Source organism: Macrotis lagotis, chromosome 6 (assembly GCF_037893015.1).
Source record: "Macrotis lagotis isolate mMagLag1 chromosome 6, bilby.v1.9.chrom.fasta, whole genome shotgun sequence".
Taxonomy (NCBI): domain Eukaryota; kingdom Metazoa; phylum Chordata; class Mammalia; order Peramelemorphia; family Peramelidae; genus Macrotis; species Macrotis lagotis.
Window position 1 is genome coordinate 169,600,175 of NC_133663.1, and position 19,146 is coordinate 169,619,320.

Consider the following 19,146-nt stretch of genomic DNA (forward strand, 5'->3'; position numbering starts at 1 on the left):
AAATAGATGAATTTAGATTCAAAGTGAAGTTATTTACAGTTCTGTGTATACTTAGAGTGAAGTGTCTATTAGAGAATTTTAGGAAAGTGTTCAGATCCATTTTGTCTTAACATTATAAGAGACTTGGCTTTAGTCATAGGTGGTATCTTTATTAAACTTAAAATGACAGAGACAAAGTTAGCTTTAATCACTGTAATGAAGAGATGGAATCTGAATAGATTTTGACAGGACAGGTTAAAATATTGGGCTTAATCTACCCTTGTTTGAAGAAACAACTTTGTAATTATAAGAGGAGATAACTAGATTTTAGTAAAATTATCTGAATGGATCGAAAACATTCTGCTACTTGGAAAAACAAATGTGATTTTGAGTTATATCATTTGTTGTTGTTGTTCAGTTGTTTAAGACTCTGTGACCCAATTTGGGGGTTTTCTTGGCATAGTCACTAGAGTGTTTTGTCATTTCTTTCTCCAGCTCATTTTCCGGATGTGGAAAGTGAGGCAAACAGGATTAAGTGACTTGCTCAGGGTCATACAACTATTAAGTATCAGAGGCCAGATTTGAATTCTGGTAGATGGGTCTTTCTGACTCCAGATTCAGTACTCCATCCTCTGACACCCAACCTGAATGACAAAGGCTTCAATTCCATGCCAAATTTGTTGAAAGAACTGGGGGTGATTATGCTGAAGAAGAGAAAATTTGGTAGGGACATGATAGTTGTCTTAAACTATTTGGAAGGTTTGCCTTTGGACTTGTTCTCTTAGGATATAGAGGATACAAGCAGAAAAAATGGGTGGAAAATTGATGAGAAGTAGACTTAGGTTTGATGAAGGTGAAACTTAATTAGAATTATGTCTAAAAATTCTTCAGGATGTCCTCAGCCCAATTTGCTTGTCAGGTGTGTTGTAAATAAGGACTTTTTGGACACTGTTGAATTAGTTAATTTCTGAGGGTTTGTCCAACTTTGAAATTCTGGAAACTCATGATTCTTTTCAGGATAGTGTGATAAGTATGATGAAATTATTTAAAACTATATTCTATGTTTATTCATATTAATACAAGCTTTCTTTCTCAGTGAAGGGGTTAATATTTAATGTTTAAGAGAGATTAGACATTCTAATGGGATGTAGGAGTAGTGGATGGAAGTAAAAAAGAGACACATTTTTGAACAATTGATGCTGTTCTGTGAGCATCTTTACCACTACTGGTCACATACCAGAAGAGGTTGAATGATCACTAGGGCCATTATAGACAGAATTTGTGCCTTAGAAAGGAAGTTGAATTGGATGATCTTTAAGTCTCCTTAAATTTTGATGTCCTATCTATAACATTCAACATTGGTCAAATTGATCAGTATGAGGTAAAATTAAGGAAATGTCACATTCAGATACAAATTTATTATATCAAACATTAGGAAATATTATTGCATTTTCATTTTTTGTGACATTCTATCAAAAACATAAAAAGGGAGGTTAAGGAGGAATGGTTTTCCCCTTAGTACTATCCCTCACTTTTTTTTTTTTGCTTCTCTTGGGTATCTTCATTGACCTCTCTAAAGGCTCATTTTCCTCAAATGTAAAATGAAGGGTTGGATAAAATGTTTTATTATGCTCTCCTCCCAGCTCTAAATCTATGATCTTCTAAATCTAATCAACTTACTTGATGTTTAAAGTCTCTTAATTCCATCTGTACCCTAGACTTTGTAGTGAGAGGAAGAGAGACAATTGGCTTAAGTCTTCCTCTCTTCCTTTTTTCCTTGGCTCATTAGGTTTTCAGATAGAATTAAGTTGGATGGGTTGCTAACACCTTGGGAGATAGGAATAGAATTCAAAAATAGCCTTGACAAATTAGAGTAATAGTCTATTAAACTCAGAGGAAGTGCAAGAGACCATGACTGAATATATAAGATAGGGAAAGATTATCTAGAGAGAATTATGGAAGGAATATTCACAGTCAAGTATGTCAAAGTGGCCTACAAGGTGAGAATGAGTCAGCAAGGCTGGAAAGCTATCAAAACAAATGTAGATACAAGGAGGCATTAACAAGCATGAAATGACTGGGAAATTTCTTCCCCTGTTCCCCCACCCCTCTTTCCTCCCGTACTCTGAAGTAGAATGGTATTCAGCATATAAATTTATTGCTTCCAAATTTTGTTTATCAAGATCCTGGAAAGAATGGACAAGAAGAAATTTAAAGATCTGAAAACAAGATCTGATAAGAAGTTAAAGGTTTGGTATTTTTAGAATGGTGAAAGGAAGGTTAAGGTGAGAAATAATTATCTTGAAGTCCTTTATAGTAATTAGAATCATTTGTTCTCCATTTCCACTGAGGATCATCCAAAAGGAAATGAATTTAAATTGCAGTGGAGAGAGGTGGATGTAAAGAATTGCTTGACCAGAAATTGGAATAGATCACTAAGTAAAACTGTGACAATGAAGATCCTTTTAAGAAAGAAGGTCAATGATATTTTGTCTAATAAATTAGGTTTTTAATCTGGATGGAAGTAAAGAATAACTGAGCATGTTAAGTTTGTCCAATTTTAGGATTCTCTAACTGTAAATCTTAGCCATTTTAGATTTGCCCGGGCGTCAGGCACGAGAGAATAGGAGGAAAGGGAATCAAAAAGAGAGGTTTTATGAGGTTATACTTTATGGATGCTTAATTGTTACAAAAGAAAGAACAGGGAAAAGTCTATAAATTATTTGAGGGAGTGAGAAAGAAGTACAGGAGGAGAAAATGAAAGTTGAGAAAAAAATTTTTATGCTGAGTCTAATTAAAACTACAGAGGTTGAACTTTAATATTTATAAAAATCATTACATGAAATATTTGTCCAGGTTCTCTCACTCTAATGGTTCAAAGAAAAAAATGTGTGTTTTAGGAATAGTTAGAAGAAAACAGAAAGATTTTCTGTGAAAAACCTATCTAGTTTTGGAATAGTAAGAAACAAATGAAAGAAAGTATGGTCTTAGCCCAGTTTTAGCAAATATCTAACATGCCATGAAAATCCATCTATGTTTAAGGTACAGAATGTCAGAATAATGACTAATTAGATTGGGAATTTGTCTCTGCAGTATATGCTTATCTTAGTGTTAGATAGAAAATAATGGAGTTTCTATTCTGAGATACTCTCTCCCAGAAGTAATCTTGGCATTCCTGGGACTAGGTAAGCAAATGTTGAATCTATTTCATCCAGATTCCCCAATGTATAATGAGTTCACATAAAAAAAGGTGGAAATTTCAGATTAAAATTTCTCAAATAAGAAGAAATAGGCTACAGATGAATTTTAGACTCCTCGAGTTCTTAGACCTTTTGATCTTAATGATAAAAGTAAAAACATTTTTTTGCCTGTGTCTACAATAGGCAGAGTGAAGCACAAAGTTGAGAAAATAATTTACAAAATGTAGGTTTTCGGCTACAGCTTTTGCTGATTTGCTTTCCATAACTGATCTATTTTTATAATTTCTCAGTTGTGCAGTCAAATTTTCCTGCATGAGCACAGAATATATGATATAAAACACCTTAATTTTTATTTTCATCAAAAGATCATGACTGAATCTTCAAAGATATGGGAAGCAAAATGATGAATAATTCTGATGCTATTTTAGCCATGTACAAAAACATATTTGTCGTTAAGATTCATGATTTCATTAGGTTAAGGATTTCTTTATATCTAAACTCCCTCCTGTGATGCAAATAGACAGCTCCCAAGCAAGTTATAGTCATAGTTGCTTATCAACTGAGAGGTTAAGCAACTTTAGGTTCAAATACTATTAATGGGACTTGAAGTGTGACTTCAAGACTAGTGTTTATCCATTATGCAACATAACCTCTAATTAGCCTAAGGAATCAACAAATTTCTCTTAAAAAAACCTAACCCAAAAGAATACACACATTATTTACCAAGGGACTATTTACAAGGGACAATTCTGTGTCATGAGAATATTCCAAATAAAAACAAAATGGTCCTTGCCCTTGAGATGCTTACATTGTCTTGATTCCATATTTCCATCAACAGCTTGCATTTGGGACTGAATAAACTGTGTATTTCCCAATTTTTCTTTTTTTTTCCTGTGGACAAACTATAAACTTGAGTAATAAGAGTTTATTAGGGGGAATAGGGGACAGCTAGATGGCTCAATGAATAGAGTACTACCCCTGAAGTCAGGAGGATCTGAGTTCAAATGGGCCTCAGATACACATCAGCTGTGTGACCTAGGCAAGCCATATTTCCTCAATTTTTTTTCTGTTGAAATACAAAGTCCTGAATTTTGGTCTGAGTTCTACTGAATATTAATTGTAAATCATGACCTCTCTAATTCTTTGTTTTTCCATTTTTGAAATAGATTGGAAGTGGGAAATAACACTCACATTTCATACTTCATAAGGTTGTTGTGACTAAATCACTTTGTAAACTGGAAACTAACTCTAAACTAACTGTAAACTAACTTTAAGTGGAGTGTAAGTAATGGTAGAGTCCTTGGAGTGAGGGATTCAATTGACTATGTAGCCTTGGACAAGTCACTGCAAGCTGTACTCTAAGATTATTAAGTACAGAGGAGTTGCTCTGCACCTTAGAATTATTAACTAGCAGAAGTTTCTTCCTGAGTTTCTTAGATTAACAAAAACCAAAATTTAGATTAAATTTATCCTCAAATTAAGCACATCACACCAAAGCATCCTATAGCAAAGGTTAATAAAGAGTTTAAACTGGCCAATATGGAAAAAATATGAATGTTTGCAGTTGGTAATAGAGATGAATGGCACAACTACTTAACAGGATAGTTTAAATGTTAGTTGGATCAACTGTGGTAATTTTTTTTTTTGCAAGGGAGCAGTGTAAGGGTCTGGTCTTGTGAATTCATTGATGCAGCAAAATCCCTTTCTGGAATCACCCACTTAGGCAAGTGAGCAACACTTCTGTAACTTAACATTCTTAGAAAGTTCCCTGGGGACAAAGTTGCCTGGTGTCTTTTTCAAGATCAACCAATATTTATATATCATTAGTGGATCTTGAAGACAGAACTTCTGGATTAACACCAACTCACCAACTCCTAATATCAAACTGTTTTTCTAAATAAAAAAATTTATTCTATGCTTCAGCTAAAAAGAGCAGTATGGTGCACTTCAAACAAGGTTAAAAATGCATTAAACAAACAACTTTAGAAAGAATTGCCAAAAGAACCTTAATATATTGGCCTCCAATTTCCTGCAGTCTAATGCAGGATAGAGACATGGGGAGATCTGAGAACAAAGTCATTCAACATCACAAAAGTTGTTACTCTATAAATCCTTGCCAACTGGGCCACATGTACACCACAGCATCTTGGATTTAGCTTTTCTTTCCAGGCAAATGAGGTAATACTTTGTTTGCTTATTATTTTTTATGGAAAACACACATACAAACTTCATTTCATACACAGAATTCTAGAATTTCTCTATTTATTTACAAGGTTGAAGGGGTGATGGAACCCGCAGCTGTTTGTTTTTTTTTACCTGTCTTCATATAACCATCAGAGATGGGTATATTTTCTAAGCCACGAGTAAATGAATCTTCATTGGGAAAGCCAACCAATCAACCAACCAACCAACCAATCAATTGGCAAGCTTTTATTGCATGTCAACTATGCCCCCAGCAATGGTCTTTGAACAGGCAATACAAAAACAAAAAAAAAGGAATAGTCTCTGTTCACAATGATCTTTCAGGAGAAAGAAGTCAGGGGACCTTGTTAATTAAATATTGGCTTTTGTTGTCTTGTAGCTCTGACTTTTATTGGTTACCTTTCTTGGTTCATAATTTCACTTTGTGCTTTCAATCCTGATTCTCATTAAGTAGTTTAACTTCCAACTATGGTTACTTCCTCAAAATTTTTCTTTACTAATTCTAGCTGTTTTTGTCACCCTAATTTTTACTCCAGATTTTGTTCTACTGCTTACCATCATGTTGCTGGTTTCTATGTCCTCTCATTTCATTTTCTAATTTCTAATACTTTGCTTTGGTTTCTTCGGAGTGGCAACTAAATTTCCTCTTCCAGGTTTTTTTTTTTTTGTTCTCTGTGTGTGTGTGTGTGTGTGTGTGTGTGTGTGTGTGTGTGTGTTTTAAGTCAAACTGTCTCCTCCTCATTCAGTCATCACACATTTATTAAGCTCTTAGTAAGCTCCAGGCTTTAAACACTTGCCCATTTCCTGTGCTGGGAGGCCTTCCAGACTACCCAGAAGCCCGGGCACAGGACTGACACATTAGTCTGATCCATTAAACAGGGCCATCATTTGGTTGGTAGGACAGAGAAGTTGTTTTGGATATGTGAGAATGTCTAAATCAACCCCTCAGTTGGATCACCAGGCTGAAAATGGCATTCACCCATGGGTATGTGCCTAATTGATTTTTTGAAACTGGAAACAAATTGACTTTGGAATGTGTCCTCTTTTTTAAAAGACGGACCCACTCTAGCTAGTGGGGTTTGCCAGACATTTAATCTCCTTTGGTGGCACATAGTAAATAAAAATTCCACAGAACACTTAAGACCTTGACAACCAAAATATTGTTGTTAATCCTAATATTAAAAGCAAGCAAAAAAGCACAACCAACATAAAAAGGAACCTAAATACATAAAAATAGAAAGACAATACTGGAACCTAAATAAGCACCAAAATTGAGATTATGGATTCTCTCAATATAAAAAAAAAGAAAAGAAAAATAAGAAAAGGAAAACAACAAAAACCTTAGACATATTTTGTCTACAGTGATAGTTCTAACTTTCTTGGTTAATGTTCTGATACTGCCAAAAAAAAAAAAAACAGTTATGCCTGAATTGTGGCCCTCTATATGCCATTTCTCATAATATATTTTAAATTTGTTTCCTGATTCCCTTTACCTTTTATACTTATAAAACAGAGTTGGTATAATCACAAAACTATAAACAGAACTAGAATGGACATGATAAGTCATGTATTTCAATCCGCCACTTTATGGATGAGGAAAATAAGATGTCAGAAGTAGAATTTGAGTCCATGCTTCCTGACTCCAAATCCATCATTTTTTTCATCTTTGTTGATACTTGCAATGCTGACTTAAAATGTTAGAAGTGTTCAGGAGAATAGATAAATCTTCTTAGTTAAAAAAAAATTTACATTAATGGAAGTCATGAGAAAAACACTAAATGAGACCCTAAGGAACTGGAAGAGACAATGAAATTCAGTATACTTTGGAATAAAAGTGCTTCCCATACTCAACCAGATTTGACCATGATGTAGTTTGGCTCTTTAAATCTTTGCTCTTCCCTCTTTCTATTCAAGGTCAGTTAATGAGATCTTTTCAAATTTTGATGTGGTTCCATCTAATTCTGGGTGGTTTTGGTTTGTACATGATCTTGGGAGGACTTTCTCTCCTGTCTTCAAAGGGAACATAGAGGAGGACTTTTCAGCAATGGTAGTGAAATAATGGGATTAAATTATTATCAGGTAAAACCACATGCAGCACCAATTTCAAAATATTTCTCTTTCCAAATGCATTCTGTGGAGGAAGCAGGCTATATAAATCCCCCTCCCCCACGTAAATAATAGTAAATGTTCTCTTCTGTATATGTATCACAGAAGGATTGCTTTGGTGTCCTGGCACTTAGCAAATGAGAAATGTCAAAGCAAATAAACTGCTTAATCCATATTGGATCATGACAAATTGATTTGGAAATCCTGTTTTCTCCTATCAGGTGTTGCTCCTGAGATGAATTGTTCCACATTTTTATGCAGGCTTTGAGGTCTTCCAGTCATGTTATTGAAAATAGAAAGGTAATTTAGCAGTCCTGGAGGGTATCTGACAAACTGCTTTTAAAAAATGTTTTTATCACCCTTTTCCAGAATTGGTATTTTATGTAAACTCCACACAGCATCATGTGTGTATCAACTTCTTATGCCAGGAAAAATACTTCATTTAAATATCTACAACATTTTACATCACCGCCCAATTTTTTTATCATTTCACTTTAAACATCCATAAAGACATTCTGTTTTAAAATTATGCAGGATCTTAATGCTCATAGTAGCTATAGTTATTCAATTAGGAGTGAAAAGACTTTAAACAAATTATGATGCTTAAAGCTAACCTCTTTGAGAAGCTGCTTTTTCTTTTTTAGGAAATTAGGACATTTAGCTAATGCTTATGCTTTCCCCACACACCCATTTTTTTACAGTTTCATTTATTTCCTCCACATAATTATGGGAGAGTTATTTCCTGAATTGAAGGTCTGAAAAAGACCCCTTTATCCTTCTATCTTGTGGGTACAAAGACCTTTAAAAAACCCATCTGGCTTTTTTATTTCCTTTGCCATCTAGAGATAAATTCTAGCTGTCAAAAAATATTTGGAAGGAGTTACTTTTTCCCAGGCATTTCTTGCAGTTATTCCTCAGTTGTGTTGTCACTTAAAAAGCACATACAGCAGTTCACTAAATCAAAGGGAAGTGAGCCGTGGTAGGCAGTGTCAGATCAATAGGTGTGCTACGCTATTGACTGAAGACACTTCAATGCATTTTTTTTCTTAACCAACCTAACAAATTTTGATAGCAGTACTAAAATTGTATTCAAATGGCACAACCCAGTCCTTCCCTCCCTCTCCTCACCCCACCACCATTTTAATCTTAAATATTCTAATTATGTTCAGATAATAAGAGATAGTGAAGGCCTTGGATAGGTTTAGTATTACTAGGTAAGAGGAGGTCACTGCTGGAAAGTTCTAGGTCTAGGGTTCTTAACATGGGATTTTTATAAAAATTTTTTTTGGTAAATATTTTTTAGTATAGTAGCCTTTTCTTTGCAAACCTATGTGTTTTAGTTTATCCATTTAAAAACATTATTCTTAAAAGAATCTTATAGTCTTCATCAGATTGCGCAAGGGGTTCATAACACAAAAAAAGTTAAGAAATCTTCACCTAGAATGTATCTTTCTTTAGCAAAGGAGTGATGCTGCAAGCAATATCCCATCTTCAGTCATTTTATACTTCAAGCTTCTTTGCTACATGCCTGCTTGGTTCTGAGCTCTTCCCTCCTTAACCATCCTGCCTGCCATTGCCAGATTAATCTTCCTCAGATAACTCTTTCATCATCTTTTCTCTGCTCCAGACCTCATGATGGCTTTAAGTGGCCTAAAACCAAGTTCAAACTCTGCTTAGTTTCCAAGGCATGTTATCAACTGTCCCTTCTCTATCTATCAAACCTTAATTCCCGTTACCACCCAACATATATCTTTTTGATCTTTCCAATCTGCCACATAGCACACTCACTCCTACTTCATATTGCTCTTTACTATTGGGAAGTTATTTTTTGGCCTTATTTTATTCATTTTAAAGACTGTAACTAGAAATTTTCTCCCCTTTGGCAAAAGTAGGAGAGAAGGGAGACTATCTTCAAAGTTGTCTGGGTGGGGGAGCTGATACTTGGACTTTGCTCCTTTTTTTTTTTTGGAGTGGTAGAGAGGAAGGGAAGGAAGAGGCAATGTAGTGATGGCATCCTGGGTGGTGGTTATGCCATTGGGTTGTATAGATCAACAAAGGAAAAAAGAGGCTAATACAGGGATTTAAGTTGCTACTTTGGATAGGGGGAGTGTAACTTACTGGGGAGAAATTATGTCTTAGAAGAGAGGATGTGTCCCACTCTGAGGTGTTGGACGCTGAGGCAAAGTTCCTTTTGCCCTACCCAGTTCTATTAATCAGATAGATGGTGAATAAATGATAGTTGCACAAACTGACTTGCCTTTAGCAATCTATTGAGAAGGAGTGCTTATGCCATCAGGAATCCAGAACTTGGTCTGAAAGGGATTTGGGGCACAATGAAAGAATAAAGTGAGGACATTTAAAAAAATTTTATGGCAATGAGGTTAAGTGACTTGCCCAAGGTCACACAGCTAGGCAATTATTAAATGTCTCAGGTTGGATTTAAACTCGGGTCCTCCTGATTCCAAGGCCAGTGCTTTATGCACTGTGTCACCTAGCTGCCCTGTGAGGACAGTTTTATGAGTTAATAGTACTTATTAGAAATTCAAGTTTTTAAGATATTAGTTATACAGAGAGATGGAGAGAGAGAGAGAGAGAGAGAGAGAGAGAGAGAGAGAGAGAGAGAGAGAGAGAGAGAGAGAGAGAGATTTTTCAGTAGTATCTAATAAATGAAAGGATTTTGTAGAAGCTCAGAGGGTGGTACGAAATGTGAATGATTTGTGAATATGTGAAGTTATGTATTTCTGACAATTTTTAAGTGAGCCTTGGAGTGGCTTTTTGGAGAGTTTTAGGGGAGGATGAAGATAAAGATAACAAGTGGAAGTTAGAGACTTAAATCTGTGCATATATTCAGTGAAAGTGAATACATGCCGGATCCAATTGATTTCTCCACAGAGTATATGAAGTAAAACATACATAACTGTGATTAAATTATTAATAAATAATACATCTTGCTAAATACTTTAATATTTTAGTTTTTCAAATGCGGTTATTTTGCAATTATTGTTCCCAAAACATAGGATGCTCCTGTATAGCAAAAATAAACAGAAAAGCAAAAATGACTACCTGAGAGCACCTCACATCTTAGCTTTCCTCAACCATCATCATTTAAAGTTGGGAAGTGTGATTTCTACATGCCTCTTTTGTTGCTGAGTAGAACTAATTATTCATTAATTGTTTCATATATGTGTGTCTTATTTCCTAAGTTTTGAGGTAGGTGGACAGCTACAGTGTACATCTTGGAATCTAGAATATCTGAGTTCAAATCCTGCCTCAAACATTTACTAGTTGTGTCTCAGAAAAGTCAATTACTCTGTGTGCCTTAGTTTCCACATCAATAAAATGGAGATAATAATAGCATTTACTTCAAAGGTTGCTGTAAGAGTCAAATGAAATAATATTTGTAAAGTATTTTGCAAACCTTAACATGCAATATAAATACTAGATATTAAGAAAACAGGAACAAGAACAAAAAATCTAGAGATACCTAGGGAACAGAGCATAGAACTATCAAGGACAAGGGAAGACACACTGAGGGAAAAAAATACCATAAAGTCTCAGTCACTGGAGGGAGTAAGATAAAATTGGATCTTGCTTGTTTAAAAGAGATCAATGAGCCTTGGGTTAGGCTAGGTTCAGATCATAGCAAGATGAGGGAAAAAAAATTCAATGATGGCCCTAATAGAAGTTGCCCTCAGTCTTGGTACAACCAGGTTCTGTCAATCTCTTTATCTTTCTTACTAGTCAGTTGGTGTGGATACCTAAATACTTCATCACATCTAAATCAAAGCAGCTCAAATGTCATAGGTAAGAGAGTTTATAGAGATTAGAGATTAATTCTGGTTTCCATCTTGGTTCATGCATCTTCATCCAGGGAACTAGCCAGAGGTCTATAAATGTCCAACCCCCATTGGGGATCAGGGAATGGATTTCAATAGATACTGTACTTGGTAGCCATAAAAATGTAATTTGGAAGTTGTTTACTCAAGAGAAAAAGAATCAATAAAATGTATAGAGGGCTCACTGCCTTGTGACATTCTGTCACCAGATAATTAATTAATGGCTGCCTTAGTTTAGGATGTTTATACGAAGACTTGGTGTTACAGAGATGAATAGGGATTCAAAGTCTCTTAGTCTCTTCTCACCAGATAGTTTAGGTCTACCATGTTTTCCCAATCAATATTTTTAGTTCTTTTGGGACATAGAAGGTACCTTCTTTTGTAATAGATAGTAGTTAGTTCAGTGCTCAGAAAATACCTGTTGATTATTCCTTGATATATCAATTTCTGCTAAACAGGGAATGTGGGGAAGATAACTAAATATACTGAAGTGTGATGGCTGGAAGCTAGATAGATGTAAAGTAAGATTTCAAGGCTATGCCAATTCAGATACAAAGACTTCCTGCCTTTTTAGAACAGTATTAGGATATCATTCTAACTAGCAGACCAAGCTGTGAATATCTGAGAGGAAAGTTTTTCTTGAGGAAAATTATAACCTCTGAAGAAGTAAAGATACTTTATAAAGGCTAATTCTCCCCACCCCCAATAATCTTTATTGATATGTTGCTTTAGTCTCTTTTCTAATGTTTAATTCAATATTTTGTAATAATATTTATTAGTTATGTTGGCATATTTTATTTTCCAGCTTTAATTTCTCCCTGGTTTAAATGATAGGTTTATATTTGTCTCATAGAAGGAATTTAATACTACTTTCTTTATTCTGTAAACAATAAATATAATACTGGAGTTAAAAGTTCTTTGATAGAATTTGCTTATAAATCCATCTTGTACCTTTTTTTTTTCTTTGAGAGATCATTTGTGACTTGTTCAATTATTTTTCCCCAAGAATAAATTATTTAAGCTCTTGCTTTTCTTTTAATCTAGGTATTTTATATGTTTGAAAATATTCATTTATTTCATTTAAGTTATAACTTTTGTTGTTTAATGCTTTGGCAAATGAGGTTCTAATATATTTTTTAAAAGTTCTTCATCTGTTATGAATAGTCATTTTTTCCTTTTAATTATTGTAATTTAATTTTTCTCTATTTTTATCATCACATTATAAATTGTTTGTACATTTTATTAGTTTAAACAAAATATTACTTTTCCAATTTGTAGATTTTCTATTTTTTAGGTTGGGTTTTTAAAATTAATTTTCTAGTTTTTAAAAATGGTGCATATTTGATTTGTTCTTTATTTCTTCTTGATGTTTATCAATAAATGTTTGAATATACTATATGTATTGATGTTATATATGATATATTATTGATATTTATGTGGAAAATAATTATAAATATATAGGCAATTATTTTTGCTCAACAATATATTTTGTTGAAGATTATAAATTTATATATATATATATATTTATATATAGCTATATGCATCTAGTAGCTAATCATCTATCTCTCTTGGGGTACTTGAGATATCCAGGGAAGACCAGCATTTCTGATGAGAAGGCTTTCTGAGCCCTTTTCAGGGTTGCTCATCCATTTTTGGTGTCCACCTGTCACCCAGCTCTTACCTATGGCTCTAAGAAGCTATAGCATGAGTAATGGACACCCTGGTGAAACTGTCTTGGCAGGTGGGCTAAACCAGGCTGAGGGGAGTCAACAAGTTTCAAACCTTTCTACCCTAGGCACATAAAGATATCCTCTAATAGACTTACTGAATAAGAACATTTTGTTTCAATAGTCATGAAAGTGATTGAAGTAGGCATTGTGAAGTCCTTAAAGCTTGGTGAAACATTGAAGATGCCAGAGTCCTCCACTGCATCCAGTCATCTTGGTTTTTGTCTTGGATTTAGATGGAAGAGAGAGTGACGTGATGACTTTTCACAACTCTGCCTTATTTACATCCTATTCATGTACCAGTCAAGATATCACTCTTAAAAGGATGTCATTGATCACCTTCAAGAACAACAACAAATATCTATCTGCAGTTCTGGGTCAGGTCTATAAGAACAAGATCTATGCTTTGTTTCTATTTTTTTCCCTTCTATTTCCTGATGTCTAACATCATTACTAGGCTCAGCCCCATTTTCCTCTCTTTTCTTGGTGTTTTAACATTGGTACTATTTTCATCTCCATTTTCCTCTCTTTTTTTTCTTTAAGCCATCATTAATTAGGTATGATTTTACTCTCTTCTGTGATTTTGATGGGATAGTGCAAGTGGAATGGATTTAGGTTTCTTAGAAGGCCCCCAATATGTGCCTTCCTGGTCTGTGCTGGCAATGACCTACTCTGAATCTGATTTTATCCCTTAATGAGGGTCCAGCAGTAGATTTTTCTAGCTTCAGGACTTGTTTAGCTGAAATCAGATTCCAAAAATCCCATGTTCAAACCTCTGTAGCAGAAGGAAAAGTTAATGAGGTCAGACCGGGGACAATATGAATTACCTATAATTAAGAGGACCCCTGGATTAACATTAGGGGTAAGGAATCCAACTGCCTCAACCATCTTCACCATTTTCTTCTCCTGTGAGAAACTACATCTCAAATTCTTCTCTTTTAAAGCCCTCAGGCTTTTAGCAATATTCACAATAGACTTGGACTGGATGGAGAAGCTTATTGCTGTTCTCCTTTGCTTTTAATGATGATTACCTCATCTGGCACCTCTTTCAAGCTTTGATTGGATGTTTTCAGGGGAGTTGAAGTTGGCTAGAGCCTTCCCATTACTGTCTTAACTGTAAGTACTCCAACCTTCTCATTATACAGATGAGAAAATTGAAACCTGTGAAAGTTAAATGAGTTTTCCAAGGTCATACAGATAATAAATAGCAGAGGTAGGATTTAACTTGAATCTTAATCTTATATGTTCATTTTGCTTGCTACCACACTGAATTACATTCCAAAAGAAAAGAGGTTGACCTTCTTTTCCCACTTAGTCTTTGCCACTGGAAGAGGACAATTAAAAGTTTAGTGGATTAATTTTCATTATACCCCTTTGGAAATTAACCTTGAGTTGGTCAATTAAGTCTGAGAATACTAGGTTACTTTTGAAATATTCCTTCATTGTTTGAGAACTGATCTCCCAAAGTCATCGAGTATATTGATGGCTGGGTGAACAGGGAAGCCCAGACTTCATGACCTCTTGTCTAAAAATAAGGACTTATACTTGAACAATTTCTCAAATGTTCTCTTCTGGATGTTTACCTTTGACCTGCAAATGGGATGAGAGGTTATTCATCACGATGCCTATTCAGCTCATGGTTTATGATCTGAGACTACTAATAAATGTGGTGATTTTTACATTATAGACTTCATCTCCTAAAAATTATGCAGCTGCTGCCAATGTGAATGTAGACAATCCAACAATCAGGCAGGAAATTGGCAACATTTTTAAATCAGTGGCAATCTGATCCAGACCTGAATCTGTTGCCTAATATAGAAAAGTTTGATGTGGTCCCAAGCAATTTTTTGAATCACCAAGTCTTCTGACTCAAAATAATGATATTTTTATTTTTATTAAATACATACACACATACACACACACACATACACACACACACACACACACACAAACACACACATACACACATTGATGTAGAGGCGATATGCAGCACTGGAAAGAATACTGGGATTGTAGACCAGAAACTTCTCTCCAACTGCATGCTGTAATATTGATTGTCAATGAGACCATGTAAAGAGTATTGGATTTAGACCCTGAGGCTCCTGGCTCCAATTCCTTTCTATTGCTAAATGACCTATTTGAACTTGGGCAAATTACTGTGAACCTCAATTTCCCCATCTATAAAAATGAGAAAGTTGGATTAGATGACTTAAGTGGAAGGCTAGGGCTGATCAGGTCAGGTTGCTATCTTCCTTGAAGTTGAGATGAAAATGAGACTCACAGTCCATGTAGAAAGTACAAGATCTGAGTTACATAGCCATAGCAGAGGAAGGAATCAATGTTCAAAGAAATTACAGCCTTGATTCAGCAAAGAGTAGTTCACTACTAGTTCTGGTTATATGTCATTCTGCAAGCAAAAGCCTTAGGGAAGAGGTTCAGATCCTTGTATAGTATCTGTACCAGGTTTTCAGAAAACTATTTCAAAATCCTAAGCCTTATTATCCTGAAGCCAACATTTTTAAAAATTAATATTTTCTTTTTTCCAGTTGGATACAAAAACAATTTTTAACATTTATACTTTTAAAAAATGAGTTCCAAATTCCCTCCCCTTCCTCTTTGCCCCTCACCTTCCAGAGATGGTAAAAAAATTGATCTGGGTTATAAATGTCCAGCAGTGCAAAACATTTCCATTAGCCAGATTGTAGAAGAAAATACAGACCAACTCTTCTCCCCACAACAATCCATGAAAAAATTTGAAAAATAACATGCTTTAATCTTAATTAAGACTTCATATGTTTTTTCTCTGTAGGTGGATAGCAATTTTCATCATGAATTCTTTGGAGTAGTCTTGGTATCTTGTATTACTGAGAATAATTAAATCATTCAAAGTTGATTATCAAACAATATTGCTGTTCCCACATAAAATGTTCTCCTGGTTCTACTCCCTTCACTTTGCATTATTTCATGTAAGATTTTGTAGGTTTTTCTGAAATATATCCTCTTTGTCATTACTTATAGCACAATAATATTGCATTACAATTGTATATCCCAACATGTTCAACTATTCCCCAACTAATGAATATCTCCTCAATTTCCCACTCTGCCAGTACGAAAAGAGCTACTAAAATATTTTTGCACAGTTACATTTCTTTGTTTTGACAATAAAATTCTGAGGACAATTTTCATGCCAATTAAGGAAAATCTTGGGATAGGGTCTCAATGAAAGGAAACATTGTCCTGTAGACAAGAAAGACTGGCATGGCAGGATCCTATGAAATATCAGTACTACTACAACCTCTTTAATTCTTTGTTCCTTAAAGGCATTTACTTGGCTGAGTGGAGAATGTCAGATCCTCTGTGCCTCTGAGTAAGTTACTTAACCTTGGTATGTCTCAGTTTCCTCAACTGCAAAAAGGGGATCATAATAATATCTACTTCACAAGACTGTTGTGAGGATGAAATGAAATAATATTTGTAATGCATTTAGCTTGTTACCTTCCTTCCTTGTATTGGTAATTTTCTGAATTCTCTGAAAGCGTTCAAAATCACTTAATATATCCAAAGATCATTTTCCTCATATCTAAGAAGGGAATTATAATATTTCTACTCCCTATCTTTCAGAGATATCATGGATGTTACTTGGGGCTCAAGATTATTTGTATAACAGTTTTTTTTTCAATGATGGATAATGATACTTGATATTCCACTCTTCTGAGAAAGTCTTGGGTTCCATGAGGAAAATAATGTATACCCTCTAGAATAGTTTAAAAATGTGATTTAGTAACATTTAGTCCATATACTTATAGATTTCTTTAGGTCCCAAATTCATCTAGAGTATTTTAAAAGGGGCATTGCAATTATTGAAAAGAATATATTATTATGTCATCAATGTCTCAGTTTTGTAGTTAACTGCAAGCTAATATGAACCAATAAGATGACAAGATAATACAAAATCGAATTACTCTTCAACAGAGCTATAGAAATGATGATAACATCAAGGAAAGCCATACTCTTCCTTCACCTTGTGCTAATTAATCGTTATATACAGTGTCAATGTTTGAATGTTGCATTGAAGCAGGAACACTATCAAATTATTGGGTGACAAATATGATGAAGATTTTGGAAACCATATCACATGAAGAATGATTGAAGGAACCAAAGATATTTAACTTGGATAAGAGATGGTAGTTAAAATGGACCTCTTCTAGTCCTTCATCTTACAGACAGGAAAAACAAAATTCTAAGTATTTAACTAATTTTTCCAAAGTAACACTGATAGTTAATTGCAGAACCATATACAAACCCAAATCTAATATTCTGTTATAACACATTGCTAGTTTCTGAGACATGTTAACTGTCTTCTGATGCATATTACACCATCCTAGGAAAAGGAGGTTAAACTTAGTTTGGAAACAGAAGGTTTAACCAAGTTAAATAGACAGAACTTATAGAGACTAAGATTTTGGCTCAAGATAAGGAAGACCTTTATGGCAATTTGAGTTACTACCTCGAGTAATAGGGAGTGCCATCTCTGTGTAAGAGTTCAAAGGTTAATTACCCATCTGTCCAGAATAATGTAGAGATGTTTCCTCTTTTGTTGAAGGTTAGGATTTGGCAATCTCTAAAGCCTCTTTGGATGCCAATGTTCTATGATGCTGTAATGATTGTATTCCACATCACTAATTCATATTAGTTCATGCTGGTCCACTAATAATTTAGTCCACTCTTGGTTCATTTATTTTCTTTCTTTCTTTCTTTCTTTCTTTCTTTCTTTCTTTCTTTCTTTCTTTCTTTTGCAAATACATTTGAATTTTTTCACTCATTAATCAGTATGCTGCTACTTGATATTATGAACATTGTGATGCTCTCTTTGTAATACAATTAGATGAAATGATTTATTTAGAATGTAAATGAATTTGCATTTGAAGAGAAATATCTGAGTTCAAATTTTGATAAAACCATCCTTAAATTAGTTCCATCTTAGTTTTAATTTTTCAATATTAACTGTGACCATTAAATATAGATCACCTCATACTTCCATTTCCTAGTGAATGTTTCTTAAACTAAACCTGATGTTTTGCCCAGATGGGAGAATATTCAAAGTACTGATATTAACTCATATTATTCTCATTTGTCATTTGCCATTGGCTATGGGTAGTAATTTTACAGCAGAACATAGCTATAATTCAATCAGTAAATTAAGAGTTAAAGATGCTAATAACTTTAGAACATGCTCATCTGGATATGTTTTGAACAGAAATCTAGAAAATGTGAAAATGCCAAATGGCAAAGATCACTGGAATATATGGAGAAAGTCCTGTTATAGATTATACTCTTAATACAGAAGTTTATTTGAACATATGGATAAAGTCCATGGAGACTAAAGAGTTTTTTTTGATAATGTTCTAGTTGATCTCTCATTAATCCCAAATGTGTTAATTCTTATTGTGTCATAGTGCTCTCATAAACTTAAAAATCACTGCATTCCACTGGGGTGTGCATAATAGGTGGAACACTAAAGAAAAATGTTTGTCCCAGAAAATAGCTTCATGTTTTAAGAATAGTTGGGTGCGCATAAGTTTTTTGACATATGCAAGGAATCACAATCATTTACCTGTGGAACCTGCAAAATTTAAAATGACTAGAACCAAGCTGGCAATTTCAATATGTAGGAACAATGTAAAATATAGGGAAATCAATTTGATATGAGGATTGAACAAACCCACTCAACTGCAACTAGAAATTAAAAACAAATTGAGAGTATAATGGATGACTATGTTAACTGTGGTATATGAATGTAATTTGATATGCTTATATAATAACACATGATGAATATGAAAAATTCAGAGAAATGTGGAAAAACTTATGTGAAATGAGACTGAATGGAATAATCAGAGCCAAGAGAACAATATACAAAATTACTCTAACAATGTCACTAAAAGACAAAACTATTCTCTTTAATGGAAAAGCCAATAGGAGAATAGATAATGGTAAATACCTTCCTTCATAGAAGAATTGCCAAGGCAGGGTGTTGTCAGATGCATTCCATGTATGGAGTGCTTTTGATCATGGTTTTAATTTTTTTCTTTTTTCAAC